Source organism: Triturus cristatus, chromosome 7 (genome assembly GCF_964204655.1).
Source record: "Triturus cristatus chromosome 7, aTriCri1.1, whole genome shotgun sequence".
Taxonomy (NCBI): Eukaryota; Metazoa; Chordata; class Amphibia; order Caudata; family Salamandridae; genus Triturus; species Triturus cristatus.
In genome coordinates this window covers 1,567,080,404-1,567,098,530 of record NC_140590.1, presented here as the reverse complement: position 1 = coordinate 1,567,098,530, position 18,127 = coordinate 1,567,080,404, and the positions used below count along the sequence as shown (strand labels likewise).

The 18,127-nt window shown below is 43.2% G+C and overlaps 2 long non-coding RNA genes across 2 annotated transcripts in view; one reads left to right on the top strand and one right to left on the bottom strand.

Annotated features, from left to right (window-relative positions):
* Positions 1–18,127, bottom strand: part of LOC146812392 (uncharacterized) — a 153,519-nt gene that overhangs the window by 43,518 nt on the left and 91,874 nt on the right. The gene's annotated exons all lie outside the window — the stretch shown is intronic.
* The window catches only part of LOC146812393 (uncharacterized), a 69,077-nt gene continuing 53,964 nt past the window's right edge, over positions 3,015–18,127 (top strand). Inside the window, exon 1 of the long non-coding RNA XR_014966845.1 lies at positions 3,015–4,988. This is a non-coding gene — a long non-coding RNA (uncharacterized LOC146812393). The remainder of the gene's footprint in view (positions 4,989–18,127) is intronic.

Genomic DNA, 18,127 nt, shown 5'->3' with positions numbered 1-18,127 from the left:
GGCATTGCCGTCATCCATAAGAACAACATCAATATAGCTGAACTCAAAACTCACTCCTTCCCAACCTTCGAATACCTCAACACCAACATAACACATCCAAACAACAAAGTAACAAAATGCCATCTCATCTACCACCCCCCAGGCAATTCTCCTGCTTTCAGTGATCAAATCTCGGACCTACTAACCCAATGCTCCCTATCAAACTCCGACAACATCATCCTGGGTGACTTCAACCTCCCCTGGAACAATGTAAATGAAACTGTTATACAGTCCCTAAATGAACTCCTTCTCACAAACGATCTCACCCAACGCTGCAAGGGTCAAACACACAACAAAGGCTCTACCTTAGATGCTATCATAGCCAAAAGTGACACCATGACATAAACAACATTCTCCCGATCGACTGGTCAGACCACCACATCATTTTATTCAACATCAATCAAACAGTAGCACCACCAATCAAAACCCAAATCACCCACCACCAGACTAGAAACTTCCATGACATCCCCCTCCCTGCCCTTCAAGATACCATAACATCACCGCTCCCAATCTGTACAGACAACCTCAACACGGTTGAGCTCACTACACTGTACAACACGACAATGACAACTGCCCTCGACCAACTAGCCCCCCCTATAAACAAAAAGAGTCAGAGACATCCCCTCCCGACCTTGGTTCAATAATGACCTCAACTCCGAACGAAGAAGAGTAAGAGCCGCAGAGAGACTCTGGAGATGGAACCCATCCACAATCAACCTCTCCTAACTCAGGAAAGAACGCAGCAACTACAAAAAACACATAATCAAGGAGAAAGCCTCCTTCTTCCGGAACGCACTAGACAAAGCCAAAAACCACCCCAAAGAACTTTCCAACATCATCCAGAAACAGACCTCCAAGCCCACCAAAGCTAACCCCCTTGCTCCAAACTCCAGTGTGACAACCTGGCCAAATTCTTCGATGACAAAATCTCCAGTATTGAGCTCTACCTAGACCACCACCCTCAATCCCAACACGGCAAATCCTCCCCCTTATGGAACCTCACCCTTCTCCAGCTCAGAACATGCTCCCTGAAGCCGAGACCGCTCCTCTGTCGACTCCCAAAATCACCCCTCACCCTAGTCCCCCATCCCCTCCCAAGCGGTGGAAAGACTTCAATCCTCTCTCCGAAGAGGACATCTCCAATGTGATTGCCAACTCCAAACCCTCCAACCATTACGCAGACCCTCTGCCCTCCTCCTTAGCTAAGAACCCCAACCTCACCCTAACCCCTCTCTGGACTAAGATTATCAGCAGCTCACTAAACAACAGACTGATGCCCGACTGCCTCAAACAAGGCCAAGTCACCCCCCTTCTAAAAAAAACAGATGCTGACCCAAATGACCTCAAAAACTTTAGGCCCATCACCAACCTTCCTGTCCTAGCCAAAATCCTGGAGAAATGTGTTCTCGCCCAACTGAACCAACACCTGGAATCTAACAACCTACTTGACTCACACCAATCCGGGTTTAGGAAGGGATGCAGCACAGAAACCGCTATACTGAGCATTACGGACGACATTCACAACTCCCTTGACTCCAACAGATGCTGCCTACTTGTCCTCCTCGACCTTTCAGCTGCTTTTGACACGGTTGATCACAAACTTCTCTTAGACGCCCTACAAAAATGTGTCAGAGCAGATGGCATTGTCCTAAAATGGTTCTCCTCATTTCTACATAACCGCTCCCAACTCATAAAAATCAAAAACTCAATGTCCGACACCTCCCCCTCAACTCGAGGTGTCCCTCAATGCTCAGTCCTCTCCCCCACACTCTTCAGCATTTACATGGAACCGCTCACTGCCATTCTAAAACAAGCTAGCATCGGCTACCACCTCTATGCTGATGACACCCAACTCTACCTCGAGATCTCCTCCCTCAATGACATCCTCTGCCTCAACTCCACCCTTTCAAAAGTAGAACATTGGCTAGCTATTAATCACCTCAAACTCAACAAAGAAAAAAACGAAATCCTTGTCTTCTCCAATCACGAACAACCCCCTCAGATCCAAGAATGGATAAACAACCTTGACTCCCTAAACTGCAAACTCACTCCAAACACAGTCAAATCACTAGGGATCTCTCTAGTCTCAAGCCTCAACATGAGCTCGCACATCATATCCACAGAAAAAAGGTGCCCTATACAACCTAAAACTCCTCAACAAAATCAAACCTTTCATACCCCCCAATGACCTAAAAACTGCAACCCAATCCCTAGTTCTGTCCAGACTTGACTATGGCAATGCCACACTAACTGGGACAGCAAAAACACATACAGCCCCCCTGAGAGCCACCCTAAACGCAGCAGCAAGAATGGTCTCAGGTACCAAGAAACACGACCACATCACCCCTGCATTACAGGCCCTAAAATGGCTACCCATCGAAGCACGCTGTGCCTTCAAAACTGCCTGTCTCACCCATAAAGCCCTGCACACAGGCAAACCGGACTACCTAGCTGCCAAACTCACAAAAGCTGGACAATCAAGAAACCCAAGAAGCTCTAACTCGCTCCTCCTAATCCCCCCAAAGAGACACAAACAAAAAGCCCTCTCCCGCTCTTTCTCTGGGAATGCCCCAAAAATCTGGAACTCTCTCCCTACCCACATCAGGACTAATCCCTCCTTCACGATCTTCAAGAGACAACTAAAAGAACTTCTCCTCAACCGCCATCTCTTTGTATCTGGCCAATGACTTATATCTTTTTGGCCACCAAATCACAATTGATACTTGCTGTACTGTTTTTGTTTGTTTTTCTATTCATTTATGTTGTAAAGCGCTCTGATACCCTCAGGTCTTGTAAGCGCTATATAAAACTCCTAAATAAATAAATAAATTGTGAATGCCAGCCCTCCCAGGGATGGTGGCCTGCTGAACTCAGCAGACCACCATGTCTGGGTCTGCTTCTTAATAAAGCAGCTTTTTTATTTTTAAATGCAGCCCGTTTCCTTAAAAATGAAACTTTTTTTTTTTTTTAAGGGCAGGCAGTGGTCCCTGGGATGTATGTGAAATTTAGCAGCAAGGTAGATTGAGTTGCTCCGAGTAAGGCAAAACAGCAAATTGCGCTGCCCTGCTTTTCGCCAACTCTACCAATCAACACAGGGCCAGGCATGGTGCCTTGTGTTGCTTTGTAAATCTGACTTAAGTATTGTGTTGCCCATGCAACACCATACGTGGAACAAGGGTACCACAATATAATGAAACAGATAGGCCTTAGTTATATTTTGGGCCATGGTATACCGCAATAAATTTGTGGTATATCGTGGTACATGGCGAGGACAAGCCAGTATATAATTGGCTTTTAAAAAAATGGAAAGCAGCCATATTTTTTTTACTACACTTTGGCTGTGTTCTGTATTAGGGCCTTAGATAGTAGTAGGTTTTATTGTAGTTCCCTACCTATTGCCACTTTATTAAAGTGGCAATGGGTAGGGAAATGTATTTATATATTTTCTTACATAGTTTTCGATAGGTATACGCAGTACTACACAGGTACCTAGTAGGTAAAGCATTTTTTAGGAAATGTTTCATTTTTTAAATGTTTTTTAAGTTGCATGGTATTTGCGTTGCATTTTTTGGGTATTTTCGTGGTACTCCGTACCCTTTTGTTTTACAGAATTAAATATGTTAAAAATTGTAAATACACTGTACTACACTATATTTCTGAAATATAGTGTAGTACAGTGTTTTTCATTTTTAAAGATTTTTTTTGTTTTTTTTAAATGCCACAATACTTCCTAGGTAGAAACGTGGTACTCAGTAACATATTTAAAAAATATATAAAAACTGTTTATTAAAAAAAAATAATTCTCTATCTATTACCACTTTACTAAAGTGGTAAGAATTTGGGAACAAATATAAAATGTAATACCTGCCAATATCTGAGGCCCTAAGGCAACGCCCAGGCAAAAGGGCCTTAAAATAACATGGCTGGCTTAAACTTTTGCATTGGCAGTCATTATCCATTTAGATAATGACTTGTCTTCGGCATGTACTGCGGTAGGTTCATGAAGTTTTGCATAATTCTGCCAAAGTACAGTGGTTGCAGATATTAATAAGTTTAAATACCTTTTGTTTATTTATTTTAAAAGTTTTATATAGTGCGGACTAGACCCTGAAAGGGTATCAGAGTGCTTTACAGATCTTACATCACATAGAAAGTGTTATGTCCTATTAACATGTTAACATGACATGTTATGTTCCATTGCTTTGGTAACCGGATCTTAGCAACAGCTGGCTCTGTGACTGGATTTTACTCTTCCTATGCTTAATAAAGCCTTTCATTGAAGAACTCTGCTGTTTACCCCCGTTAAAAATAGCGACGAGGATGGGATTCGCCTTATGAAGCAGAAGAGGAGAACGGCAACATTTTTAGCATGTTTGACTTTTAATTGGGTATTTCATCGAGGCAAATTTGTTTCAACGCCGCTTTGGATACCCTGAAGACCCCTAGCAGCGTGTGCATAAAAGTATTTTGGAATTACATTTCTTCGAAGACCGCATGTAAGTAGCGTAAAAACGTACATTTCGGTGTTTGGCAGTTTTCTTTGGAGTCTCTGTGTGCACCCGCGCCATTTCAAATCATCACCATGGCGCGAGTGATGAATGTGTGAGCCGTTGTCGTCATCTTGATGGATACACCGGAGCTCCAATTGTGACTGTATTCTGTGTGACGGCGGAGTAGCGTACTATGTGCAACGTGTGACGTGCTACGCACGACGTTCAATGTGCCGCCATTTTGGAAGAGTAAAGTGTTCCTGTGTTCCCGTTACGCTGACCACTTGCTCGTGAATCTCATTGGGCGAGATCACGCTTTGCACACTGGCATTTCGGAGGAAGTATGTCAGTATTTGCGTGCCAGCATCGGTAATTTCTCCGCATATGCAGTTTTCACCTGTAAACTTTTGTTGATTAACACTGCGGTGCGGTTTATGAGCTTCAGCTTGGTGGCATAGGGTGAGACTTTTTTTTTGTGGCTGTTTGTATTCCGAATTTATTATTTGCACGATATTTGAAATTTGATGCCCTTTACCAATTGATGTGCGTTTTTATTTTTCACACTTTCTAAAGACTTCTTTAAGTAATATTTACCTCATTTAAGTTTTGCCTCACTCGAAACTGGTACTTCCACCTCCTGTATTTTTGGAGGAACCTGGTCCTACATGCATGGATTGGGAAGATTGGCTTGATGCTTTCCCGACCTATTTGGAAGCAATTGGTAGAGAAGTGTATGTTTCTAGCAGAAATTAGCAATATTGAAACTGAGCCTATGTGTAGAAGGAAGGAAAGTCCTAAAAACCCTTCCCAAACCTGTCATAAATGTGAGGAGTACGAGAGAGGATGCAGCAGAAGAAGTGGAGGATGTCTGTGAGCTAGCTCTTGCAGCACTTGCTGAAAACTATGGAAACTAACTGAGAATAGTGGTAGAAAGACACAATTTTTTTCCCCGTAAACAATTACAAGGGGAAAAGATTGAACAGTATGTAGCTGTGTTAAGAAGACTATCTATAACATGTAAATTCAGGGATGTCAGAGATGAGATAATTAAAGATCAATTGATAAATGCTACTAACAACTCAAAAATTAAGGAAAAATTGCTGGATTTAAAGGATCCCACATTGGAAAAATCTTTAGAAATTGCAAAACGGATTGAGAACACGTCGCAGTATGTGAAAGAATTATCTAAAACAGAGTCTAATGTGGAGGCTAATTCAACCAAGATATGCAATGTAATCAGCCACAAGAAAACTATGCAGCAAGAAGATAACAAACACTGACAAGAAACAAATTCAAAATATCAAGAGGTCATGTTATAGATGTGGGAGCAATAGGCACACTGCTGATGATACTCATTGTCCTGGTCTAAAAAGGAGATGTTACGAATGTAAAAAGATAGGTAATTTCTCTAGGGTTTGCAAGGCCAGTGATACTACTTGTACTAAACAAATGGTAAATGTTATTAATGATAACTCTGTAGTGAATTCGGGAAGTGAAAGTGACATAGAAGTTCTAGTGGTCGATGAGTAAATGAGAGCAAGGAAAAACTTAAAAACGTATACTGTCTACCCAAATGCATTATTAGTATTGACAACGTAAAATTACCTATGTGGGCTGACTCATGTTCACCTATCACCATAATTGATAGGCAGGTGTGGTTGGATTTGGGTTCCAAAGAATTACAAACAGCTGATGTAAATCCTGTAGGATATTGTGGCCAAAAATTGCCCGCACTTGGTTATTTTATCGCAAAGATTATGTTTCACAATAGAGAGGCCTCTGCCAAAATATATGTTGTAGAAAAAGGTAAGTCATTATTAGGGTGGTTAGATCAAAAGGCTTTAAAAATTGTATTGGTTCCTAACCATCCTTGATGTTGATGACAGAACCACAATGTATAGATGAATGGATATCTAGTTTTCCCAGTCTGTTCAAAAAAGAGTTAGGCTGTTTGAAGAAATTTAGACATCGCATAATTCTTAGAGACGGTTCTATTCCAAAAGTACATAAGGTTCAGAACGTTCCTTTGACCTTAAGAGAACCTCTTAAGAAGGAATTGAACAAGTTATGTAAGGAAGGAATAATAGAACCAATAGAAGCATCTGATTGGTTAAGTCCCATTGTAATCGCACACAAACCTGATGGCAATATTCGCATGTGTGTGGACTTGAGAGATTTAAATGAATGTATATGGATTGATCGTCATCCGTTACCACACATTACTTAAATGCTTGCCACTTTGGACAATGGGAAAGTGTTCTCAACCTTGGATTTATCAAGTGCGTACCATCAAGTTTTGTTACAACCGGAATCTAGACATTTGACATCTTTCATAACTCCTGAAGGTGCATACCAATTCATTCGAATGCCATTTGGACTGGCATCTGCTTCTGCAGTTTTCCAAAGGGTGATGCAAGGAGTTTTGAAGGATGTTCCCAATGTGTTAGTCTTCCAAGGCAATGTTTTGGTGTGGGGTGAGAACAATTGTCAACATGATAAGACCTTAAGAACTGTACTTGGCAGGTTAGAGGAAGCTGGCCTAACGATAAGTTTACAAAACTGCAAATTCTGACAATCTCAAGTAGATTATTTCGGTCATACCCTATCGGAAGATGGGATCAAACCCAAACTCAAACTGGTAGAAGACTTAGAGAGAGCTCCCATTCCTCAAGATAAAGACCAGTTAAGATCATTTCTAGGGCTGGCAGAATATTATTTGAGATTCAGCTGTAATTTTCAAATCGTGTCTTTCCTTTACGTGAACTCTATGAAGAAGAATGTGACGTATGTGTGGACGGATGAATGTCAAAGGGCTATTGATAATGTCAAAATAGCTGTTGCTAAAGCCATAGCGTTAAGACCTTTCAACCCCAATGATAAAAACATTATTGTAACTGATGCCAGTGGTTATGGTTTGGGTACTGTATTAATGCAATTACATGCAGGGAAGGAAGGAGTGGTAGCCTTTGCTTCACGCACACTCAAGGGAGCTGAGGGCACATATTCTACAATTGAAAAGGAAGCTTTAGCATGCTGGTGGGGAGTACAGCATTTTCGTACTTTTGTCTGGGGAACTAATTTTGAACTTCATACTGACCACAAACCCCTTATTGATATATTTTCCACAGCTGGTGCAGGCAGAGCCTCTCCACACATAGCTAAGTGGATTTATCATTTACAGGAATTCAATTTTGTTTTAAAGTATGTTCCTGGGACTAGAAATGCAAACTCTGATTGTTTATCTCGTTTACATTTTGATAAGTTGGAGAACATTGAAGAGAGGTCTGATTAAGATGAATGGATTGTGGCTAATTTGGATGAGGTTTGTCAGGCTATTGAGGAATCAGATTGGAAACAGGCCATAGCAGATGATGAAATCATAAGTAAGGTGATAAAAAACGTACCTAATAATAATGGATGGAATTTGCACGATGACTTGTTGCAATATAAAGAAGTTTTGAGTGAGTTATCGGTTGCTAAAGGGATTTTGAGAAGAAGTGATAAATTAGTAGTTCCGCTCATTATGAGGAATAGGCTTATGAAACTTTTACCTGAGGGGCATGGTGGCATGACCGCTATGAAAAGGAAAGCTAGAGATGATTTTTGGTGTCCAGGAATGGACAGACACATAGAAAGATTTGTGAAAGAGTGTATTGCATGCTCCTGTAGTGATAAAACTCATGTGGTGCAAGAGTCGCCCATTCATTCCGTAAAATGGCCCATGCATGTGTGGGAAAGAACGGCCATTGATATTTGTGGACCATTTGATCTGTTAGGTGTGGGAGAAAAGTATGCCTTAGTGATGATGGATTATTTTTCCAAATGGCCTGAGGTTACCTTTGTTCGTGAAGTTAAGACGAGCAATATAATACATTTTTGTGAGGAAATGTTTCGCAGAGAAGGATGTCCTGCAGAAATGTTATCTGATAATGGTCCCCAATTTACCTCTGGTGAGTTCAATGATCTTTTGAAAAGATGGGGTATCAAACATTTTAAAACACCCCTTTATCATCCAAGGGAAAATGGCTTAGTTGAGCGCTTTAACCGAGTTTTAGGTGAGTGCATTCAAATGGCTGTTCATGGTAATTTGTGCTGGAGGAGTTGTGTAAAATAAATGTTGTGGAATTATAGAACTACTCCACATTCGGTAACTGGTGAAACACCATATTGTTTATTGAAGGGAAGAGTTCCATGCACCATAGCTGTACCTGCGTGGATGGAGAGATGTGGTAAAAAAATTGTGGATGAGAGAGTTGTACGGAGCAAGGTGGAAGATTACCAGTTAGCATATGAGCGGAGACACAATGAAAAGTTGATTAAAAAAACCTAGAGAGTTTAAAGAAGGTATGTACGTTAGAGTACACATAGCAACTTCCTCTGGAAAGGGTAATTCTAAGTTATCTGACATTTAAAAGGTATCTGAAGTTCAAGGTGATTCGATTAAACTTTGTGAGGGAGGATGGTGGAATTCCAAGCGTATTGCTATTTGTATTGATGCGGAAGTTCAAGAACGGTAAAAAATCTATCCTGAGGTTTGTTAGATTTGGGGTCTCTAGTTGGCACAGGTAGTTACTTGTGACAAATAGGGACCCTTGCCTCTAGTCAGGGTAAGGGGGTAAACTCCTAAAATAATCCCTGCTCACCCCCTTGGTAGCTTGGCACGAGCAGACAGGCTTATCTCAGAGGCAGTGTGTAAAGCATTTGTGAACACATACAGTAATCAAGTGACAACACTACAGATGGACACCACACAGGTTTTATGTAACAAATAAGTATTCTTTATATAGATTTAACACAAGACCATAAACGACAAAAATCCACAATACTGTTACTTAAAAATGGTAGTTTTAGCTTAGTTCTCTTTTACATCTTAAATGAGACACTTTGAGTCAATGTACCTTTATATGCAACACACAGGGCAACAAAAGTGTTGCAACTATGGTGATGCGATGAAAGTTTGGTGCAAAGAAATAAAGACTTGAAGATCTTCCTGATGCGGCACGCTTCTCCGATGTTGCGAGAAGACTCGACCCGATGTGTCAGCTGCAGCGGCGACACCCTTGTCCAGTGATGCGACGACAGCAGCTTTGGCGGCGACACTCTTCTCCGACGATGTGAGATGCTTCCGCTCGATGTGACAGCTGCAGCGGCGACACTCTTGTTCAGTGATGCGACGGCAGCAGCTCCGACGGCGGCACGCTTCTCCGTGGATGCAAGGCGCTTTTCTTGATGCGGTGCAATGTGACAGCTATAGCGGCGACATCCACGATGCGACAGCAGCGGCTGCGACAGTGACATGCTTCTTCCTCGATGCGAGACTCTTCTCGTGATGCGGTGCAATGCGACAGCTACAGCGGCGATACCCTTGTTCAGTGATGCGACGGCAGCAGCTGCGACGGCAATACGCTTCTTCGGTGTTGCGGGACCCTTCTTGTGGTGTGGTGCAATGCGACAGCTACAGCGGCGACACCCTTGTTCAGCTTCTGCGTGAGTCGCGCTTCCAGCTCCTTGCGACACGCAGTCCCTCAGAAGGCCCAAAACAGCAGCAGGCACTTCCAAAGAACTATGGGGAGCTAGTGGTTGAAGTCTGTTGTCCCTGAGACTTCAGCAGGAGGCAAGCTCTATTCCAAGCCCTTGGAGATCCTTACACAAGTTGAATGAAAATGCACACAAAGTCCTTTCTCCTTTCTTTGGTAGTCAGGCAACCACTGCAGGCCAATCCCCCAAGCAGCACTTCAGCTTAGGGATATTCTCTCCTCAGTTTCTTCTGGTTCCACTCCTCAGTAAAGGTTTCTTCTTGTTCCCAAAGTGATCTAAAGTTCTTGGGTTTGGGTCCCAATATTTATACTAAGTTTTCCTTTGTTCTCTGAAGGCAGAGAGGCATTTGCCTAGTGCAAACCAGTTCTGGTCAGTCTTGGAGCACTTTGTTTACATGACTCCTTCTTTCCTTTCAGAGTGCAGGGCAGAGACATCAGACGCACCACAGGAGGTGGAGTCAGCATTGTGGAGGGAAGGCACAGCCCTATTCAGGTCCCAGGTGCAACTCCTCCCTCCCATCTAGATGCAGATCTCTCTATTCACCACTGGGCTACCTCACCCTGTCTCCTGGAATTCCCTAGCCCTGTCACTCATACTCCAGACAAGGAATACACAGCCTAGCAGAGGTGGGTTTGAATGGTTAGGCAAGAAAATAACTACTTTCTAAAAGTGGTATTTTCAAACACAGAATGTTAAAACCAACTTCACTAAAGGATGTATTTTATCATTCTGAGTACAGGCATACTAAATTCGAATTTCTACCATGTTCCATGAGTCAGTTAGGATTATAAGATGTAATAATCACCATTCTCCTGAGGCGGAAAGCCGGGAGTGCATTTAGCTCGTGAATTTTTTAAAACTGTGTGTGTTATTTTTACTTACTTGATCTATTCTCTGAACGTCACTCGGGGCCATACTACGCTTCCATCTTTCTCCGTGCAGCGGATTTAGCGCTGACACGGGACTAGCAGGAAAAAACCAAACACCCCGACGCCATCACCGGCGAGCACGCTGGCCATGCCCCTCTTAGAGGCCACGCCCCTCCTAGCCGTCCTCCTGCACACATAAAAATGTGTATCTTCAGGACCCGCAGCGGACGAGCGCAGCGGGCGCGCCGTCTGCGCGCCGAAGGCGCGCCTGAGGTAAGCCCGTCTGCGCCCGTCCGCGACGGGCCGGGACCAGGGGCCATGTCCCCTGATTCTTCTATCACCTATTCTAGAGATGCCCTACTTAGCCTCAGACCAGCACACTGTTCACACAGTCTGCCCCTGAGTTGTCATCTGGCCCCCATCACTTGCTCCATTTGCAATCTGTCCCTTTTCTCCCTCCCTTCACTAACAAACACTACGACCTGCAACTTCCCTTCCACCCAATCCCGGTCTACACATATTAAACCCCCACAAGCTTTTACATTCCTTAGTCTCAACTGTAGGTCTCTAGTGAAACACAAAAGAGACATCTTTGATCTTCTTATCTCTATCCAACCAATGGCTTTATTTCTCACCGAAACATGGCTTAAAGATCACTCTGGCCCTGATATTGCATCCGCCCTCCACGACAACTACACGTACATCGGAAAAAATAGAGTGGGTAAAGAGGGTGGTGGCATCGCCATAATTTTCAACAGATTATATTCTTGTAAATGGGAGGACTTTGACATACCGAATAGTGAGGCAGGATATTTTAAACTTCTGCTATCCCCTAATTTTACCTTCTCTGGGATGCTCATTTATCGTTCGCCTGGCTCCGCCAGTTCGTGGGCAACTGCCCTTCCCGAGCTCATTGCCCCTCTACTGCAGGACTCCACGAATTTTACGATTATCGGTGACCTAAACCTGCACTTTAATGACTCATCTTGTTCAATTACATCCAATCTTCTTCAGGACCTATGTGGAAATATGGATTTTTATGATCAGTTATGTCCCCTATCTTGGACCCCAACGGTTTCATGTATAAATCACAAGTACATGTATGTTCCCTCCAGTTCCAGTTATGAAGACGCAAACACATGTGCGTCCACCGTCAACATGTCCTCTTTCAGATCCGCCATGAATGGGCCGGATATTCCATTCCCAAGTATGAAAGGCCACCGGCCTTATATGGTTCACTTATGCCATTTTACAGTCCAGGCGAGTAGGCCCTGATTCTGCCATCAAGCTTTTCTTCCCTTCTGCCTCTGAAAGCTCCAGTCTGAGCCTGCATCTGTGACCATGAACTTTGTCTCATTCTCTGCGCGGCTCACGGTGCCTGACATCAGCCTGTTGCCTGCCAAAAACTGTATTTCACCTTCGAAATTATCTGCTCCGCTCCCTGCCCACTGCATTCCTGTCTAGTAGTTTAAGTAAACATTCTTCCAGCTACCGAGCAAAAGGCCCGGCTTCTCTGTCTTTATGCAAGTAATTCATAGCCCTATTACTATGGAGGATTTCTGCCCCCGCATCTAGTGTAGACACTTAGACGCTTGTACACGCACTAACAGTCAGTATAGTCAGTATAGAATAAGATTCTACTCTAAGAGACCTCTCTTTTTGGATAACACAGTTCTTTAAACATAGGATGTTAGATATGATTTGGGATTAGGTTGACTTGACCCTCCAGACTTCTGTCGCCATATGTAGAGCTAAATGTCAAGTCCCCTTCACCCCCTAGTTGCACGTCAATCACACGTCAGGCTGCTGCGCGCGCATTTCTGCCAAGTATTTCTGCTGACATTGCGAAATTCTTTCATGGAACCACCCTATTATGACATCGTACCTGATGACGTTCTTTAGTTACACCCAGTTACACCCACTTTTGCTACGCATGTATGTTTTATCTTTACTATCAATTGTTACGCCTCCTCCATCTGTTTCACTGTAATGCTTATTGTATAAAAATAATTACTTGTCAATAAAGTAGCGTCTTCACTTCCTGAACCTTCGTGGTGATGGAATTGGAGCTCATCAATTTAAATTGATTCTGGAATAAAGCCCGTTCCGAACCTCTAATACCACGGATTCTGCCTCTTATTTTACTGAGCTATTGTTATAGATTTTCCGCATCAAATTAAGTTCCGGTAATTAAATTATTTACCACATAAATGGCGCCCGAATAGGGACACTTTCTCATCTCACGCGCCGGCGGTGCGTTGCAGGCCCGGTCTCCTGTCACAGCTGGACGGACAACAACGCGTACCCACAGGATTTCCTGTATCTCCCTCCTGCCGAGCGGGGGTAACTGAGGCTGCGATCAACACCCAGACGAGGCGGTGAGAAGTGCGAAGTATCCCGACCAGAGCCTAGCTGAGAGAGCAAGATCCGAGGTATACAGAGGCCCACCAGTTTCCGAAGTTTCCGAAGTTTCCGAAGTTTCGAGTCGAGTCCAGTCCGGTTCAAGTTCAGTTCAGTTCCGAGGCCTTCCGTTCCGAGCTACCCGGTGAGTACCATTATCGGGGAGGCGTTCTGACGTGCACATAGGTTGTGCCGGTCAAGACGGGTTTGGGTACACAAATCCGGTCTGCACTGTTTCAGCAGTGTATCTGTACTGTTTAGCAGTATATCAAGTATGTCTAGTATATAATTCAGAATTACCTAGTTAATATTGAGTATTGTGCTTAGTGACTAGTTCCCTAAATGACCATTATTGTTTATTCATTAAATGTTAAATGTTAAAACGTTTAAAATACGTTCTGTATATTGTGGTGTGAATGACTGTTCATTATTGTGTTTTATGGTATTAAATGTGTTCAAAATTAGGTATCAGATCAGTTCTCAATATGCCGCTCTTTTCGAAATTAAGACAGATCACAACTAGAAAAGGGGTACTCGAAGAAGCTGTTCCCATTCCTCCTAGGGACACTCCAGGGTACTTCATGTATCATAAACATGGCCTAGACGCCATATTATTTCTTGATCTATGGGTAGACTACACCAAGGAATTACCAGAAAGTCAGAGGTGGCCCGCAGCTGGGACCTGGGATGCAGATTGCATTATGAAAGTAGAAGAAGAATTATGGAAAAAGAAAGCTAGACAGTCACAGAAAGATGCCATTGAATTATGGCGTAAAGAATCATATAGACGCACAGAAAAAGCGCTCAGACAGGAAGAGAAAAGTAAGGAGAATTCAAATAAAGTTCGAGAAAGTGTATTGATTGAAGAAGGTACTCGAGTAAAGTCAGAACAAACAGACAGACAAAGAAATGCCCTTGTGAATGGTATGTATCCTCTTCTGGCCGAAGGGTTACCTAAGGCTACTCCGGAGATACCAAAAGACTTGCCACCCCCATTATTTCCGATAAAAGTACATCCCAAAGGGCATCCCAGATCCGCAGAAGATGTTTTTCTTTCCTCTTATTTAGACGACGCAGCTCCCGAGTATGCAAATGCTGCGCCACATAGACCGCCTGCCTAGGGGGTTCAACGCCAAGACCCTCCTCCGTCTGTACCTCTGCAACAGCAAACCCCGACATTATGACTATATTGAAGGTATTATTGCCTGCGGGCATTTACGAAAAGCTCAAGGAAAAGGATTGGGAGGTGGGAGACCAGAAGATAGATTGGACAGCATTAGAAAACGAAGAAAAAGCTCGAGGTCCAGGTTCAGGGCTCGGGGACAAGACCAAAGCACTACCAGGTTTATTAGTACAGGTATTGCCACGTTTATTAACTACGAAAAAGGAAGACTGGGGTGCAATCTCAGCCTGTAAACAGAAATCAGATGAAGACACTAGTGATTTCTATTCCCGATTTGAAAAATGTTTTGGTATAAATAGTGGAATAAAAGCAAGTAGCGAGTCGTATCCACATCTGTTTGTGACAAAATTGGTTGAAAATGCCTTGCCCCAAGTTAAGAATAGAGTATTGAAATTCGAGAGTACCTGGCAAGGTAACACTCCGTCACAAATGTTACAAATGCTACAGTACCATCACAATAGAATTAGAGAGGAACAAGAACATGAACATAGACGCATGAAAGACACGAAAATGAAAATGCTAGTTTCCCAGACAGTTCCAGCTGACGGTCATAAGAAGGGTATAACACAGTCCAGTGTTTCAACAGGTCCTGTAAAAGGGACATGTAACTATTGTAAACAGCCAGGTCATTATGTACACGATTGTCCAGTCTTAAAACATAATATCGCCATAGGTAATACAAAAGAAAGACCAAGACCACTTAGACAGGATCAGAACCAACAAGGAGCACTGCAGCATGCACAGTCCATGCCAGCCCCGCAACAGTCTATGCCAGCTCCACCACCGCAGCCTATTGCTGCCACACAAACTACGACCCGACAGATGTATCAGACCGCACAGTATGACTATCCTGATTATCAACGATACTCATGAAACAGCCTAGAGAGGGAAGTTGGCTTACCCCTTATTGAGGTCCCTGTAGATCAAGAAGGACCTTATGTACACAGTGAACTGTTAGGTCAAGATAGAAAATTCTTACTTGATACAGGGGCAAGCCGAACAACAATAAAACGTAGTGAAGTTCCAGGGGCACCCCTCTCAGGCTTACAGAATATTTCCCTTGGCTTTTCAGGAAAACCTATCATTAACGAAGTAACACAGCCTCTTCCACTTACGATTGGTCCCTTGACACGAACTACAGATTTACTACTTACTAAATCATGTCCAGAAAACTTGTTAGGCATAAAAACTTTGAAAGCTCTAGGAGCTATTATATGTTGTTCTCCAGAAGGAGTAAGATTGTTTTTACGTGATTTCAAAGGGCACTACGTGTCCCGAGACATGGATCACCGACTGCAGAATTTACCTACACATTTATGGGCACAAGGCCCCACTGATGTTGGTTGCATGAACATTACACCATATCGAGTTACACTGAAACCAGGAATAGTACTACCACGAATGCGACAATACAAGTTACCACCAGATGCTGTAGTGGCTTTACTACAAATCATTGACGAGCTTATTACCCAAGGAGTGGTTGTGGAAACTGACTCCAATGTATGTAATTCACCGATAATTCCGATTCTTAAACGAACCGATCCAATAGCCCCGCCAGTATATCGATTGGTTATTGATCTGCGCGAATTAAATAAATGCATAGTACCACAATACCCCGTAGTCCCAGACATTTCTTCATTACTGACAGTCATTGATTCCGAAGCAACATTCTTTACTGTAATTGATCTCAAGAATGCCTTTTTCAGCGTCCCAATAGATCCGGAAAGCCAATACTTGTTCGGATTTAGTTTAAATGGACGAAGCTTTAAATTCACACGCGCACCTCAAGGATTTACCGAAAGCCCCAGCATCTATAGCCAAGCACTGAAACGAGAACTCGACAGCATCCACATGCCAGTCAACACTGCCCTGCTTCAATACGTCGATGATCTGCTGATCACCGCTAGAAGCGAACCTGAATGTGAAAAAGCCTCACTGACGGTTTTACAATTTTTGGCCGAAAAGGGGCACAAGGTGTCCCCTTCTAAGCTGCAATTCTGTGTCCAGCGAGTTGTTTACCTTGGTCACTCGCTGTCCAAGGAGGGAAGGCAGCTCACACCAGATCGCATCCGGCTAATTGCTAATATGCCAATACCCAAGACACAAAAGGAGGTGCGGGCTTTCATAGGCCTCACTTCATATTGTAGGCAGTGGATCCCTCAGTATGCATTTCTAGCAAAACCACTCATTCAATTGACAACACAGGAGGCAGCCACATCGACTGTTCTCCCTTGGACTCAGGAACATACACAAGCTTTTGAAAGACTAAAGAAAGCCTTATGCCAAGCACCTGTTTTAGCAACACCATGTTACAGTAAGCCTTTTACACTCTTTGTTACAGAACGCGAAGGTACTGCCTTGTCAGTACTCACACAGGAACAAGCAGGATCACACAAACCATGTGCTTATTTTTCTAGTACATTAGATCCCGTAGCTCAGGCTTTGCCTGCGTGCCTGAAATCAGTGGCAGCAACAGCTTTGGCAATCAGACAAAGCGATGCCATAGTATTAGGACATCCATTGACAGTACAAGTACCACATGCAGTAGAGGTTCTCTTGAACCGCACACAAACACAACACTTGACTATAGCACGACTTACTGGTTACGAATTAACATTGTTTCAGTCACATATAGAAATCAGACGTTGTAGTACATTGAATCCTGCCACACTGTTACCAATAAACGGAACAGACCCACTTGCACATGATTGTATTGAAGTTATCACTATCACGACGAAACCCAGACAAGATTTGACAGACGTCCCATTGTCAGACCCAGACCTGACGTTGTATGTAGATGGTTCATGTATGAGAACAGGTAAAGGAGAGCTAGTGGCCGCTTATGCAGTCACAACAGACACTGAAGTCATTGAAACAAATTGCATAAATACCTTGTCAGCTCAAGCAGCAGAACTCATCGCTCTGACACAAGCCTGTATTCAAGCCACAAATAAAAAAGTCAACATATACACTGATTCACGTTATGCATTCGGAGTTGTACATGACTTCGGCGTGCTGTGGCGAGAGAGAGGTTATTTAACTTCTCACGGTGTCCACATTCAGCACGGACCCCTTATTCATGCCTTATTAGATGCAATACATCTACCCACTGCAATATCAATTATGAAATGTAAAGCTCATACGAAAGTTACTGATATCATTTCTCAAGGCAATGATCTAGCTGACAGAACAGCTAAACAGACTGCTCAAACTCAAACATCCGACATGACAAAGACAATAGTCCCGACACCAACATATTGCATGACGGTTAAGGATCCCGCTCTTGACGTAATTGACATACAGACACATGCTACACCAGATGAAATAAAGAAATGGACCGAATTAGGAGGGATCGAAACGGATCAAGGATGGATGACGAAGGAAAAATCTGTGTGGTTCCTTCCTGATTCAATGGTCCAAGTTATAATTAATACTGTACATAGTCCAGCGCATCTAGGAGAAAAAGCTATGCTAGACAGCATTCAACACATTTGGTTCAACAAACATTTACGAGCAGCAGCTAAACAAAAAGTTCGCACCTGTATGATCTGTTGTCAGTTTAACCCAGGTAAAAGCATTCCCGTAGAACAGGGTGGATTTCAGCCTCC